Consider the following 17,252-nt stretch of genomic DNA (forward strand, 5'->3'; position numbering starts at 1 on the left):
AATGCATAGGAAGAATAACTACATTACAAGGTATATTTAACTACAGCTACTACTGCATAGTATTTTCTACTTTAAATACCAAATCCAGATCACAGTCAAATAGGGCCCTAGACAGGGTAATAGACTACCCCCCAGAGCAGCCGCTCCTGCTGCAACCCCCTCCCCCCAGCAGCAGCCCCCATTCCAGTGTTCCATTATTTCTCACCAGTTACCATGCATACTGTTCTCTTATTTGCTTCTGCAGTCATTACAGATATTGAAATAAAATAGCACAAACACAGGTAGCCATTTGCTAAACAATACAGTCTCTCAATGAAAACAGAATTGGCATAAGCAGTAAACCTCTCTGCCCTTGAAACTCACATTCATTGAAATGGAAAAATTCATATTCATTGAAACGGCATGAAAACCCACACTCATAGAAAATGCATCTGGCCAGTGAAGAATTAAGTTTACCTTTGGGTTGTTTTCAAAACAGAGTCCTTGCACACAACTTTTAGGGCCATACATCCATGTATTTTTTCTTTGATTCACCTCCCTGATTACATTGAATTATATTCCTTGCATAATACAGCACCACTTGTTAGAAAGTGTTTTAAATTTGTAGTTTTAAACATTCTTTTAATAAGCAATGAAACAAAATGTATGAACCAATAAATACCCATTTCAGAAATTTTCAACCATAAAAGTACACTCAAGACTTCTGTCATTATATTCCACCAATATTACTCCATACTCACAATCTCTGCAGATGTAAAATCATCTGAATTCCACATTAAAGAAATCCGTACCTAATGAAGAGGTTGCTACCGGCAAAACAACTTCACATATCAATATTTTATCTATAAATCCAGTGCCTGCTTTCCTTGAAGAAATAATTGCCTATATTGCATTAAAAAAATTGGTAAGTTGGTAATATTGCAATGGGAAATGAACAGCAAGTTCATAGTCACTAGGCATCTCATACAAAGGACATACTCAGGAGTGTAGAACCCCTATCCCCCTTATAATGCACCAAATAATCAACAATCATATGAGCAATGCAATATCAGCACGCCATCTACATGGTGTGGGAGTAGAATCTACAACCTCCTGCACCAAAGGCAATTATACTACTAGCACTGCTTTCAGATTTTACAACACAGTGTGCCATTTGATAAACAAAAAACAGCTAGTTGCACATAGAAACATTTACACTTGTTATAGTAGGTTTTAAATTTGTAGTTTTGAACATTTTCCCAGTAAGCAATGAAACAAAATGTATGAACCAATAATGACAAAACTACCCATTTCAGAAGAGTTTAACCATAAAAGGTCCCTCAATCATCTGTTATTACAACCTATCATGCATTTTCTGAAGGAAATGAAGGCTGAAACTCAAATGCATGACATTTAGTTATTTAAATCTTCAGTGATTTGCCAGAAAACTACAAATTTTATGAGGAATAGGCCAAAAATATGAAGCAAAAATCTGGATAGTTGAGAGATATGCATACCTCTCAACCTTACTGCAAGAAATCTGAACAGGATGTGGATGCAATGACCATAAAAATAGGGATAGATTTTAAATATTACACTTTTTTAACTTAAAGCTGCCAGAACAACAGGATTTGTGTTAACTTGCATTTCTGAAGGATATGAAGTATGTTAAGAAACTCTTTATTTTAATTCCTTTGAAAATATGCCATGTCATTGTCCTGCTCAGCAAATTAGAATAAGCTTCAGTTAGTAGAGCATTGAAATCCCATTATAAATGCATACGCAGTCAGTTAACCAACTTTTTTGCTAAAATGAAAATGAAACATTCCCATATTAAAAATATCAACCCTGAAATTGCACGTGGTTGGGTTTTACAGGGAAAGTAGTGATAGCAGTTTTTTTTTTTTTTTTTTGAAGTGGCCATATTCAACAAGTAGTTTTCATAAACTTTGTGGGATTGAAATTTACTTAGTCTCCAAACTACAATTCCCAAATAGAATGTGACCTGTTCCTCATGTGGTTACCTGCCAAACCAAAGAGTAGGGGTTAGATGTGCATACATTTTTACAGTTATATGAGCCCAGGCGATAAATACAGAATGGAGTGGTATACTGCTGAAATCATTTTTGTATGCCTGCAAGGAAAACTAAGTGGATAGCTCATCACTGTAAACTGGGGAGATGATATGTGACTTCATGTAGCAATTTTACATCTTTAAAATGCATACAGGCAGAACTCTGTAGCACCTGATTGGAAAGGGGCTGTGAAAGCAGATCTCATTCCTGGTAATAACACTTTTCAACTTGTCTTTAACCCAATTTTACATCTTTAAAATGCATACAGGCAGAGCGCTGTAGTACTTGATTGGAAAGGAGCTGTGAAAGCAGATCTTATTCCTGGTAATAGCAATTTTCAGCTTGTCTTTAACACCCCTCCACATTCCACTGACTATTGCACAGAATTGCAGATACAATTTAAAGTTGGGGAAATAGCTTAACACAACAGGTTTATAAGCAGTGCGCATTTTGTATAAATGGTTCCTATAGCTGATGAAATAATAATACTTGGGATTGCACGTCCGCTACGCTCCTCAAATGTAACACATAATCATGTAGTATTCCACACACCTACTCTCTCATACAACACACAGACATGCACCTTCTCTCTCATACACACACACCTACTCTTTCACATAGTATCACATGCACTTATCTCTCATACAACCAGAACGACTAATTAAAATTCCATACACACACACACACACACACACACACACACACACACACACACACACACACACACACACACACACACACACACACACACACACACACACTTTCTTTCACATACAGAAGGCCAGTTTAAACTACACAGACACACACATACACTTACCTTCTTTTTAATCCGAATAGCCACATGCGTACACATGGAGTTAACCCATATCCTAAAGTGCTAGCTTAATTTCCGCGTGCAACTTTAGAATGTCTTTACATCCACGTTGGCATGCGTGGATGTGATGCATGCATGTTCCTATTAAAAAGAGCAGACTCCGCTACCATGGAGTGAAGTTTTTTTTTTTTTTGTTAATTCTTGAAAGCCTCCTGGCCAACTGCAGCTGTAAAAGTGGGAGGGTGCTCGCTTCCTCCTCCTTGCCCTACGATTCTGGCACCCTATGGTTTATTTATTTTAATGAATTTACTTTTCTTATTAAGAAAAGTAAATTCATTAAAATAAATAAATAAATAAACACAAATTGCGCCCTTTATGAGGCTGGCCTCTACGGCGCCCTAGGCAGTCACCTAGTTCGCCTATGCCTAAGGCCAGCCATGTATGTGATGTCTTGGTTATTCCACCGAAATGTGACAGCAAGCAGAAAATAAAGAACCAGCAGAGATGGTGACTTACATGTAGTATTGTATGGACCTGCTAAAGGAGTTTATTTAAAGTGTGGTGTTGGGGTGAGTTTTGGCATTAGTCCCTCAATGAGAGAGCTGGAATTCTGGCAGCACACACTTTTGCCCCCCAAAATTTAATTTCACAACATAGAAAGTTTGGAGATAACATTCTCCTCCACCTTGACAGACTGTGCAATAATGACTTCAGAACACGGTTCTTCACTTATTAAAAAAAAAAGAGAGAGAGAGCAGCGTGATGAGATTCAACTTCAAAACGCAGAGCAATGCAGGCTTATCCACTGACATGCACTTTGTTTTAGGAGACCATCATTAAAACATTACAGGAGTGAATCTTAAAAAGTTCATAAGTGGTCCTTAAATGAATGTAATGACTAGTTTTTGCTGTGTCTGGGGAATATCATAAAATGGATGTTATGTTGTTCATGGAGTTTTCACTTCAGATATATGGCAATCTACATTACCATTTGTAAGGATAACAATAGTGATGTGCTCCTGTAGTAACGATGTGTTTAGTCTATAGGTTAACACATACTAAATGAAAAAAGGCTACAGGAGCACGTCTGGAGTAAGGCACATTCTGTAGATGAAAATGCTCCAGGCTATAAAGAGAAGAGACAACTTTAAACCACTAATTAGTGACAAAATATGAAGGCATGCTGTGTAAAGTCAAAGGTCAGATAAACAAAATAAACGTAAAACTAGGATGCCTTAAAGGCAGTTGCCAGCTTTTTATGATTTTGTGTGCTTTCTGTTCTAAACAGCACTTTCACAAATAGCAAATTAATGCACAGCTTAGCTCCAGCACTTAAAAAAGCAGCATTAATGGATAACTTGAATAGCACTTCACACACAAAATACAGCAAGCCTGTCAAAAGAGTCCCTTGCTCAATCTTTCATCTTAACTCTGAGGAAGAATCTCTGCTTTCCACTTGATACTCCGTTCACAGTAGCTTTAGAAGTATTTCTGCAGGGCCTTTGAGTCTTTACAAATGTTAATATAGATTGCCATGTATTTGAAGTTAAAACTCCAAGAACAACATAACATCCACCTTATGATATTCCCCACACACATCACAAACTAGTCATTACATTAGTAAGGACTGAGTCATGGAGGGGATCAGAGAAGCAGACATTTTTATGTTTAATTCACAGCGACAGTATCAGCCTTTCAGAGGTGTTACTAGCATTCAACATGCACCGCAAGTCTTACTCAGAGGAAATCCATGATTTTCTTAATTTTGTAATACCTCCTAAGCTAACAGAGGCATAAAAAAACATGCTAGATGCCTTAAACGACTCTAGGAGAAAAAGACAGTAGTTCAAAATATGCCCAAAGGGAAATCACCTGGATTTGAAGGGTTTTAAAACATACTTTTATGAGCACTAAACTAACATTTCTTCCTTTAGTTGACAGAAGACTTATTGCAGGTGGGGAGACCAAGGATTTGTCATGTTCCCAGAAGCTGGCTTTTATAGGCATTAACTGTGAACCTGGAAAACCTATTGAATGTACCATCAATGAGTCTGGCAATATAACAAAACAAGCATAACCAGTAAGCATTACAAACTCTGACTTATGGAACATAAGCTAACTAGCTGAGAGACAGAAACAATGAAGTAATTCAACTGCTCTACTTTTGTCAGAATAGAATTCTCTCTTCCAAGCTAGTTTAAAAAATGTAACTGCTACAATTAGTAGCCTGTAGCTCAGAAAATGGCAATCTCCTCAGTGGTTCAAGTACTATTTCATTAAAAGCACAGTAACCTTTATGCATTCAAACTCCCAGCTATTTTGTTTGGGTATGCGTGGCCTGGACAAGCTCTTTCTCTTGGAGATTATAATTGGTCTACTTCTGAATCTGAGGGCTCCATCTAGTTCACTCTTTTTTTCCAGAGGGAATATGCCAACCCTGCTTAAATTCTCCTTGCTGAAAAATTATGTCTGTCTGCAGGCTGTTTCCATAACTCATCTTAAAGAAATGAACAAAGGCAGACACAGCAACAACACAAACTGAATAAGAACACACCCAGAGGTAATGAATCCAATAAAAGTTTTAATAAACTCCAAACAGCACAAAAAGTAATGTAAAGCGCTTTTCATCTGGTCGATTCACTAGACTTCCTCAGACAAACTCATACAAAACAAGCACCAAGTTTAAATTAAAAACTTTTCCCATCAAAACTACATCAGCCTATAAAACACAATGTTCAATTAACAACAATTAAAACATTAAAGTTATATAACAATACAATACCCTAAACCTTGTACTTAAAGTTGTGTTCTTATCCAGTTTCCATAGCTCATCCTCTTCAGTTAACAATAGCAGGTAAAGTCAAACATGTACACAGGTAGAAAGTTTCATTATCAAGGACATTAACTGTTGCTATACACACTTAAATGCTGCTAGAATGCCAGGATATGCATTAATGTGCATCTTCTGAAGAGAACAGACGTTTGCATCTCAAGTCTGGCATTCCTTTCTGCAGAGATTTCAGTTTAGTCTCTGTGGCTTGCTGTCACACTCATTTAGTCATTACTGTCCCTAAAAGTCACAAATTTTATTTGAAAGAGAGAAACCTTTTGAAGAAAAAACAGGGGCATCACTGAAAATTGGGGACAGTGGAAAAATATACAAGTAGGTCCAATTACATTGATATAATAACATTTTCCAATCAACAAAGATTCCTTTTTTTCAAATATATTTTTATTGCATTTTCCTCTTTTTTAATACAAGAAAAAGAATAAAACAGAAATATATAAGGACAAGATACATGGACTATCAATTTCCAATAAGCATAATAAGATATACAGAACATATACCATCAATTTTCATTTAGCAGAATTAACTAACATTCAAACTGCTCACATTAAATTGTAAGACAAATCTATTCTGAGATATTTTAATCATAATAGAATCTGACATTAAAACAGTTGCATCAAGATATTCTAGCCTATCTAACTTAAATTGTATCTTGTACTAACTATGTACACTATATACAGTTGATGTCACCTCGAAATGTTCATTTTATTTACACTTCCTAGACCTTACCAGTTTTAAGATGGGTACAAGTTTTGCAATATTTATTTTCTTTTATTTTTCCTTATTTACTTAGAGTAATAATGATGTTTTAGTCCCTTGTTCATAAACCAGTTTTACCTTAAGATTTCTATAAGCATTTTCCAATATTGCTGATAACCAATCAACAAAGATTCTGTCAAAAGTTTCCTCAAAAAAAAAATCACAACATCGGGGAGCAACAGGAGGAGGCTGTTGGTGAAATGGTGACCCTGTATTCATTTCTTTAACAACTCACCCCAGGTCATTGAACGCCAGGGAAATATCAGAACCCTGACACTCCTCTCCATGAGTAAGGGACACTTAGATGTGTTTTGTGTAACAATGTGCATCTACAGAAGAAGCCGATGACATATATTACTATGCTAGCTACCAAAGACTGCACTATATGTGTGTACTATTTTACAAATGGCTTTAAGTTGTTCTGCATTTTACTGCACTTGTTGTAAAGCATACCACATACTTTTATATGGATACTACATAGTTACAATAAAGATTTGTGTCGCAAAAAAGAAAAGAATTAAATAGCTTCAAGGCTTGTCTTATGGTGAGGACTATAATAAATCTCGTTCTCCTTTGTCTCTTCTCACCTTCTTAGAAGAGATTTGTACATAGCACAGAAAACTAAAGGACACCTCCCTGTTTGAAATCTTTTACCTTAGAATACCTGGTGGTGACCAGAGTATAAGAGGACAATCAGCATAAATGAAAGTTAAAATCAGCTATACCCAGAATCAAGACAAATTTATATCTCAAAAACTCCCATGGCTAAATAAGTACCTATACCTCCCAACAAGGGATCCAGGCCATCAAACTCCATAATGACCAATATGCCTTTAATTTGTTCAGGTTCAGGCACTTAGATAGTGTGAAATTTCCCTGTGGTACATTTCGCTGGGGACACGTGGCTGAAGTGGCATTCAGCTACAGAGAAATATGGTTGTTGCAAATTTCCTGTGGGTAAAGTGAGAAAAGTGGTGCCATGCTCACAACTTCAATAACCAAATGCACAGGAGGAAAGTAATGTCCATGGCCCTCAAGGCAACATGATACAGCAGGCAGCATGACAGGCGTAATCAGCAGGCTGGCCAATGAGCAAGTCAGTGGCTGTAAAAATACAGTGCACAATGGGCAGTGTCTTTATAATTGGTGCGTGTGGACCACTTACCCCTTCACAGTGTCCTGGAACATTACCTGAAATGCATACTGGAGCATAAATGTGACTACAGTAGCATGGAAGATTTTCCTCCATATTGTAGCACACTTCTACAAGTTATAGTTACATAAGCATGTACTGTACATTAAGCACAACACTATTTCTTCAGCCCCCATGCATTTGGTTATTAAAGCTGTGGGCGTTCCAGTGTGAGCTTTTGTCTGTCAACAGGGAATTCACAATAGCTATATTTCTCTGCAGGTGACTGGCGCTTTAGCCATGTGTCCCCAGTCAAATGTACCACAGGGAAATGCCTCACTGTCTAGATGCCTGAACCCATCCTCATGTTGTTTCTGAAAGTGTCCAGACAGCATATTATTGAATGAGTTACGCTATCTGTCCAGACATTTTTCGCACTTAGTGACAGCTAAACACGACTCAAATTTCATGAAGCTCTACATCATGAAGTTGAATAAGAATTACGATTTTTATCTCCTGTGATACCATTTCAATAAGGAAACATAAGGAAAATATACTCAGATATTCAGGCACACTGTCCTTCATGACAATGCCTCACAATAACTGATATTTCCTTGTCCTTTCTATACAGTGTCTCAGTTTTTCTAGCTGATCTTCCAGTATTGGTAGTGAAATAAACCATAGCATTCTTTCTCTTTGCCTATCAAATCTTTACAATCTTGTAAGCAAGCTCTTGTAAGTGTATAAGCTATATGCTAGGCTTATACGGATCTTGTAAGTCACATTGCTGTAAGGTTAACAGAAGATTCTCTGCAGTGTTGCTGGAGCTTTGTGAAAATATTTCTTGAAAAATGCTTTGCAAGGACTTAAGATCAGACTGTACTGTAACTGACTTGTTATAAATATAATCCTAGATTTTCTACCACCAATGAGCAATTACTAACGTATATTCTCTATGTCATAGCTTGTCTCCCTTTGTCAAAGACCTTAATCCATACAGGACCCATCTTCTATCCATCAGTAATACTGCACCAATCTTTTACTGACTAGTTTCCATTTAATATATTATAGGTTCATAGGTTCATAGGTAGGTACTAGGCTATCGGCCCAAGGGCCTACGTAAGCCTAGCCAGCAAGGTACCATAGCTTACGCCACCCAAGAAAGTTATTTTCCTGTGCCACTGTCCAGCAGAGACACAAAAGTGATCCCCGAGGTGTATTTCCTATTTCCCAACCACTCATCAAGATTTTTCTTGAAGAGTGCTAATGAAGAACTTTGCTTGACATAGATGGCTAGCTTGTTCCAGAGTATAGGAAGTCTCTGGGACAAGACTCTATCCCTCCAGCATGTCCTGTTTATTGTGGTGACAAGGTTTAGGTCCCTAGAGCATGTAGCTTGGAGAGATTGGGATTTCTTTAGGTGTAGCATGTCCAACAGCTCTGGGTTTGACATAGCTTTATATGTTAGGCAGAGATGACCTTGGAGTAGGCGATATGCTACGGAGTAAAGCTGGAGTTTTTTGAAGCGGTCAGTGTAGGGCATTTGTTTGAGGCCAGTAATCCTCTTTGTGAGGTACTTCTGTGGCCTTTCCAGCTGCTGCAGATGTCTTGTGAGGTACATTCCAAAAGGGGCGTTGTACTCTATAATGGATCTAATGAGTGACGAGTAGAGCAGAACAATGACCTCTTTTTTCCTGGATGAGAACCCTTTTATGATGAGGTGTGCCATGTAGAAGGGCTTCCTGACTACTGTGGCGATGTGACTATCAAAGGAGAGACTACTGTCCACCTGGGTCCAAAGGTCTCTTATCACGCATTCAGTGTTAAGTAGATTGCCGCCTATGTGGTAGTTCATGGGTACAGAGTTTTTACCAAAGGGGATGACACTGCACTTTTTGGCATTGAGCTTGAGGCCATGGCATCTGTCTCAGTGAGGCCCTTCTGTAGGATGTCCACATCATTTTGGGACTTGACTATGGCTCCTAGTTTACAGTCATCTGTGAACTTCGTCAGCCAGAGGCCTTCTGTGTTAGCCTGTACTTCAAAGAAGTAGATACCAAACAGGAGAGGTCCCAGGATGGAACCCTGTGGCACTCCACTTGTCACTGCCTTGAGGTCAGATTTGGAGTCTGCAACTTTTACAGTGTGGGTTCTGTCAGTCAGCCAGTTGGCAACCCATCTTGTGACGTAGGGATTTATACCTAGTTTAGTGAGTTTAGCTATAATTCCAGAATGGGGGATGGTGTCGAAAGCAGGTTGTGACATCCATAAAACTTCTGAGTAGGTGCCTTTGGAACAAGCATATTTTTAAATATGTCAAAGTTTATGTGGCAGAACAAATGTTACATTCCAATAGCTTCTGAGTGGCACTGTTATATCTGACCATATGGGTATTAACTTTGAGACACATTCAACCATGCTAAGAAATCACATAAGAGATAATTTCTTATGAGACTTTTGCATGTTAACCATTGTATTAAGTTTATCACATAATCTCTCTTGATGGCTTCTCATACCAAAATAATGTGACCAATATATTTAAAAAGAATTACAAATGTATTTTACTTCCTTTTGTTTAGCTTCAAACATCTTTTCTCTTAGTCTCTCAATTAGCTTAATAAGCCTATTAGCATGTTGTTTCTATTAACTATATATGTTATTTAGTGCCATTGGCTTAATGGGCTGCACTCTCACCTTTGGTGCTGGAAGATCAGAAGGTTGTGGCTCTATTCACAAAGTACATATTTGGATTCATTTTCCAATACCAGCACTGTAGTACAGCACAAGGGGATGTTGTACTGTTGAGTGTGTCACCTTTCAGATGTGACATTAAGCCAAGGTCCTAGCAGCCTGAGTTGCAGGTACCTCAGGTGGATGTTAAGGATCCCATGGCACTTATCTAAAAAAGAGATTAAGGGAAACTCCCCAGTGATATGACCAAATTTCCCCTAGTTGGTATGAATCCTACCTTGGGACCCTCATGAGAAGAGAACACTGGCCTAATGGGACAAATTCTGTCAACAAAAGCATAAATAAAAACTTTAAAAATATATATATTTCCTTTCAGTCTTTTAGCCACTTTAGCTGCTGCTCTTTGAAGTAGTTCTGGTGCCGACATTATGCAAAAAAGATGTTTTAGGTACATTTTCTTCTCTAGTCTGGTTAAACTTGCAAAGCTGACAGCTAGCTTTCTCCAGTTTTATTTGCCAGAGCATTGATCAACATCTACCGGCAATAATTTAGCTTTAGGCATTGTAGCTTGTTGTCTTGCCTTACTACAGTCACCGTGATAGTGAACCATTTAGTCAGTTCAGCTTGCTTAATATTTACCCTAAAGCTTTCTATACATTTCAGTTTCTGCTATTAAAAGCCTTCTGGCTACCCAAGTAACTGGTGCAGATTCAAATAAAGGCTTTTTCTTTAAACTTTTTTTCCAGTCTTTAATCACTTTATTGGACAAACTAAGTCATATAACTGTGCAATCCTCATGCATGGTGCACAACTGTCCTTTGCCTGCTTCTGTTAATCTTGCTATTATATATCATTTTCAGCATCAGAAATAATATGCAAACTGAAACGTAGGCTCAACCCAGAAACAGAAGTTAAAGTATTTCTGAGTTTCGCTTCAATATTTTTCATGCATTCCACATTTTTCTAACTCCCTTTCCATGTCTTCTGTTTTTCCTTTCTTTTCATTTTCCTTCTTTCCCACTTCTCTTCTGCAAATAAGCTTTTTATTTCCTCACAAAATATAACCACTTATTTTATGGAACTTTCAGAGTAAATTGCAATACGAGCAAGATAACTGTATAATAAACATACGTAGATACTTGTCTCTGAGACAGAATATTATGATAGGCTTAAGACAATTGTAGAATAGAGATTACAAATCCAAACTCTCACTGATATAATCATACGACCTGGCAAATTGGCCTAGAGGCTTACTGCCTCCCAGTTTTTCTATATTATTCCTATATTGTGGTCTGTTAGATGTACAATAACCACATTCAGAGATGAACTTCTTGCAGCTAATACCAGTCTACTTACACAGGCCAAATTAAACAGATAATAAGCTGGGTATGCCTTTACTCCAACCTTCCTAGAGTCTTTGCAGACCAAAAAAAAAGAAAAAAAAGAAAAAGTTAATATCCTCTATGCCTATAAATATGTGTTCCTATAAATTCCCTCTTAATATTTAACTCTAACTGACTCAGAACATACCAAATTATATACTTTATCTTGACACTGTATAATCCTTGTAATCAGCCAATCCCCATGATCCCTGTAATCAGTGAATCCTATAATAAATCAGAATAGCTTTGAAAGTATAAACAGTTTCCCTGATTGTGTCATAATTGTCAGTGAAGAACTCATGACAGCATCCCTTTTTATCACATTTGCTATTATTATCAGGTTATTTAGCAATTCCTAAACATTCTGAAATATTCTTGGAAGAAGGTGAACACTGTCACTTGTTGTTATAACGTGTGCCATATTTTTAACTATTTTTCATGCTGTCATTCCGAGAAGCATTAAAATATTCAGTTTGCACTCAGCAACATGTATACTGTTTGCTTTACAAATCTGCAACTTATCTGCAAGAACTCATTTAATCAAACCAAGTTTGTAATATGCATTATGAGGTAATATATCGGGTAATGTTTTCTGAGGACACCATTTGAACGCTTTTTGTACTTTCTGCACTTACATTTGCAGTCAGGCAAAATGCACACAATGAATGTAGCTTTTGCTCCGAGTGTGTCAGAAGAATGCACTGACACTTGTACAAAATATTAGACAAGAGTCAATAATAAATAATTAACTTTTAATGGAATTTTGCTTTCATTACATATATCTAAGCTAAATGCAATATTTTCATCTTAACTCACAAGATTCTGCAAACAAACATTTTTTACTGTAAACTGTGTGCTATTTAAAGACTAAAATGCAATCAGATTATGCTTTTCATCTGTACCACAGATATTTCCATTTTGTTTTTCTTAGCTGACTCAATGCATATCTTGTTACACAATTTTGTTTTGACTTTCACACATTTTTGAGTAATGATTTTTATCACTACAAAACTTACAGGTTTAAATAAATTCCATACAGCATGCTTTCTCATGTCCAACCATACCTAGAATATGGCACTGTATTTCTAACTGTATATTTATTTCTAGTTAGCTGGAAGCCCCAAAGTCATTTGTGCTTTTTACTTTTACTTTTATTTAGTTTATTTTTTCATCATGTTATCATTATTTTTAGTTATAGTCCTTATTTTGTACACTTCAAGTATTTCATACAGCATGGTGCACACCAAAAATAGAAATATTGTGGAATGTTTATCAGGACTTCTTAAGGGATAATTTCCACTGTTTGGACATCTCTAGTGTACCACTGTGGTGTCGTCCAGAGATATATGGTGAAATATTTGTAGCATGTGCCAGCCTACACATCATGGTCTTACAAAAGCAGGTGATGCAGCTGGAAATCACCATGGCAGTAAATGTCATGCATGATGTAACATCAGTGGAAGGCACACAGGAAATAAAGGGAAAGACAAGGGAGGAGTGTAGCCTGAACCAGCACAGGAGGAGAGACAATGGAAGACTGAAGCCTGAGCCAAGGCATGAAGAGAGACAATGGAGAACTGAAGCCTGAGCCAAGGCAGAAGGAAAAACAATGGAGGAATGAAGCCTGAGAAGAGGCAGGAGGACAGACAATGGAGGACCGAAGCCTGAGCTAAGGCAGGAGGAGAGACAATGGAGGACTGAAGCCTGAGCCAAGGCAGGAGAAGAGGCAAGTGAAGCCTGAACAGAGGCAACAATAAGTGCATTACATTGCTGTGGGCCATGACAAGGACAACACAGAATAATATGATGCATGCTACAGATCAGACGTCAACACTCCCTAACAGGTTATGGGGTGGCTTGTGCACAGTTATCATTTGTACAGATGGGGATGTAGTGATTACAATGTGGAGTAAGGTCACAGGAAGAGAGTTTTGTAGCCTCATACTATGGGTGGTTTTGGGAGCCATGGATCACATCCAAACTATTCTCCCTTTGTCTCAATACTTCTCAACTAAAAAAATGTTTTTTTCTGATACTTTTCTATTCCCTACGTTGTGTTGGAATTAATTAATTTTTTTATTACCTCCTTACTGTGCTGCATAATACTCATGTACATAAAATGTTTTTTTTTGTTATACAACTGTATAATAACAATATGTCTTCCTATGTGTAACCTTATAACTGTTGCTAAAACATATGCTAATCAGCTTCATACTTATGTAATTGTTTTTTTTCCACTGTTTTGTTTTTTCTCAGAGCTTTTCTCCTCGGGCCTCTACTTAAAATGGACATACATCCAGTTAGACTAGCCCGGTCAACAAATGTAAAATAATAAATAAATAAATAAATCCTTCAGGGACTTATTTGGGAATGCCACTATGAGTTTGTTGCCTGTGATCCACTGTGCCAGCTATCCATATCAGGACGGGATTTGTCCTATGGTTGGGATGGATCAGAACTACAGGGACATGCTAGATCAACCTAGGAAAGCTGAGGAAGCATACCATGATCAGTGCATGACAATCACTGCTCACAACCAGGGCTTTCACAAAGCATGCCAACATACACCTATGGACAAAACATATCAAAAAGTAGATGTATATGCTTGGCTATGCCATGTGGGTTACTCTCCATGGACCACACAAAGGAGGCAACCTGGAGAGCAGCTGTCAAGTGCCACACAAATGCACTTATGGATATGACATTTGCCACCTGTGACCCCAGAAGTGTCACTACCATTTCACTGTTCCAGTATTTGAGGTCACTGTGCAGCTCACACATACCACAGAGCACACTTACTTGCTCCACAGTAGTGTGCATAACAGGTCTCAGTGCCTGAATCACTGGACTACATATCTATGGGTTGGTTTAGAGTGTAGCATACATATCAGGGATGGCATACAAGTCCCAGTAGCACTGGGATCCCTTGATTCTCTCCACTACGGGGGATATGGCCACACAGCATCTGGTGGGAACAGAGAAGGAGCCCATGTGGGACTGTCAACTACGGGAAGTACATCACTCTCTGATGAGTTATTCTGCATTTGCCTTTACAGGGAGTCTCTGTACTTGTGGATGTGGAAATTATCTCACCTCAGATTGCTACAGAATGCTTTACTGTACCATCAGACCATGCAATCAGAACTATCCACCACCACCACAGCCATGGTGGCATCCACTCTCTTCTTTCCCACTACATTTGACCATCCAGCAGTGAAGCCAGTTTATGTATTAAAATAGGACACCTTTGGAAGCCAGTAGGTACTTTGTGGCATGCATAGTAGGACACATGGAAAACAGTACTATACAGTATTTTGAAACACTCCTTGTTGGGTAGGATGTTGCACTTGTAGACCAGGAGTGCCTATAGGATAGATGTGCAGGCAGGCAACACTCATATCCTCTTCAGTTCATGCATAGTTATCTGCCTTAGCATACCATTATGGTAAATATTAACTTAGTGCTTCTGTTACTGACACATAGGTAGTAGGTGCCAGGCCTGTGCCGATGTTGAAGCCACCATCTAATATACAAGACCAGTCCTTCATGAAAAATGTCAACAAAAACTTCTCAACCTCCATTGCTTCTGTGTTCATCGGCCTCTCCCTGTGATGGTCCTGTCCACTGCAATGTCCTAAGCCTTTTGATTAGTATGGGAGATCATGTGTGCGACCTGCATTCTAATCTGTTGTAAACATAAGTTATAGCTACTCATGGCATGTACATCCCATACTATGCCTTGACAGATTTGGATATCATACAAATAAAAAACAATACAGCCCAAAGCTCAAAGCGAAAGGATGGTCTTTAATTCCACAATAATCAATGTAAAGGCAAACAAGCAAACAATTGACTAAGCACTTTCACCTAGCTTAATAGCTATACAGGCATCTTGAGAGGGCCAAGACAGATCTAGATCATAACCTGTTTTTTTGACTCTCCTTTGACCAGCAAGTGCATTGTGCTATTCATGTGAATAGCCTGAAGTAGTTCCTTATACACCTAGTTTATGTATTTCTCTAGGCATTTCCTCTGAGGGGGAAAGCCTGTATCTGTACACCAAAGAGCTAAACATGTCATTCACATGGTGTATGTGCTAGGCTATGCCATGTATGTTACTGACCATGGCCTCCTCCCATTTTACCTACTTTGATATCACATGCATTTACCAATGTGCAAGGCTTCTTCTGGTATATGATACTGTAGCTGCACACGTGTATAAGCCAGGTAATAGATTCTGTTTCCTATGGGAACAGCATCTACTACCTCATAGGAATACACAAGTGTGATGCATGACTATGGGATGGCCATGTATGTGAGATATTAGGGCATCTGAGTACCTTCAGATATACTTGCCTTGTCATGTGTGTGTGTATGTGTGAAGTGGAACCATCCTCGTTTCTGACATATGTGAAGAAGAGTATCCATATGTGAACAACCATTTTATATGTCACTGATAAAGAACAACACACCAACTCTACTTCTCCCTGACAGGCACCACAGGCCTTGCAGAGAGGCAGTAAGTACATTAACGGCCTAGTTCTCCTTTCTTCAATCTCTAATGCTCCAAATCCACTGCACTTTTACAACAATTACCATAAATGTTGCTTACATATTTGAAAATGGTCTTGTCTAAGATGATAATGGTGCTTTATATCTCTGCAACATAGGGCACTTAGCATGATGGGATGGGTATGCAAATCAGGCTAGATAATACTGATGAATCACTTCTTCTGTGAACTGGGCCAATCATACCTCGAGGTTTGAGCTGTGGAAGTGCTGTTCAGCATGAGACATATGCCAGCTATGCACATACATCAGGCCTGAGTATGAACTACTGCTATGCTACAGTGCCATGTTGTGTGACATAAATGTGCATCTTCATATAATAATCTACCATACCAGTCCTCATGTATATCAAATGAATGTCCATGGCTGCACCATCACCCACAGACTAGAAGGATCTAGAAAAATGACACGGGGACAGTTGGATTTTCCTTTTCTTCTTACACAGGAAATGCAAAGAACTGCTGGAATCCTAGTATAGGCTCCTTAAAAATGGCAATGTCTGGTTTGAGCCGTTACAGGTGTTATCCAATGCCATGGGCATCACCATTACAAGACAATAATGTAGGCATCAGTACAACAACCTAAAGTGGTACTACCATGGACTTAGCTCAAATGGAAAGTAGAGGTTCAGGAGCTGCAACTAGAGTGGTAGTGTACTTTATTTTTTGTTTATGTCCTACTATCTCAGGTGTTATCCTCCTGTGCTTACCCTCACTTTTTTTTTTAGCTGTGAGGACTGTGACTTGAACATGTCTTACTGCTGAAGAAAGCAGCAGTGTCTCTCCAGACAGCAGGCTGCGTAAGTGTTATATGGTATTCCGAGGTTTAACTTCCGAGGTTCATGTTATACTTGGCTCATCATTTTCTATGCATTGTGCAGGTTCAGTTGAAACAGAGGAAAGAGTGCAACTAAATTCACCTCAGTGTCAGACAGTTACCGTAGTTAATACTAGGTTATTGGTAACCACTGGCTGCCTCCCAGGAGTGAGATGATGACTCATCT

The sequence above is a fragment of the Protopterus annectens genome, chromosome 7.part0 (assembly GCF_019279795.1).
Source record: "Protopterus annectens isolate FY-2018-M chromosome 7.part0, PAN1.0, whole genome shotgun sequence".
In the NCBI taxonomy this organism is placed as follows: Eukaryota; Metazoa; Chordata; order Ceratodontiformes; family Protopteridae; genus Protopterus; species Protopterus annectens.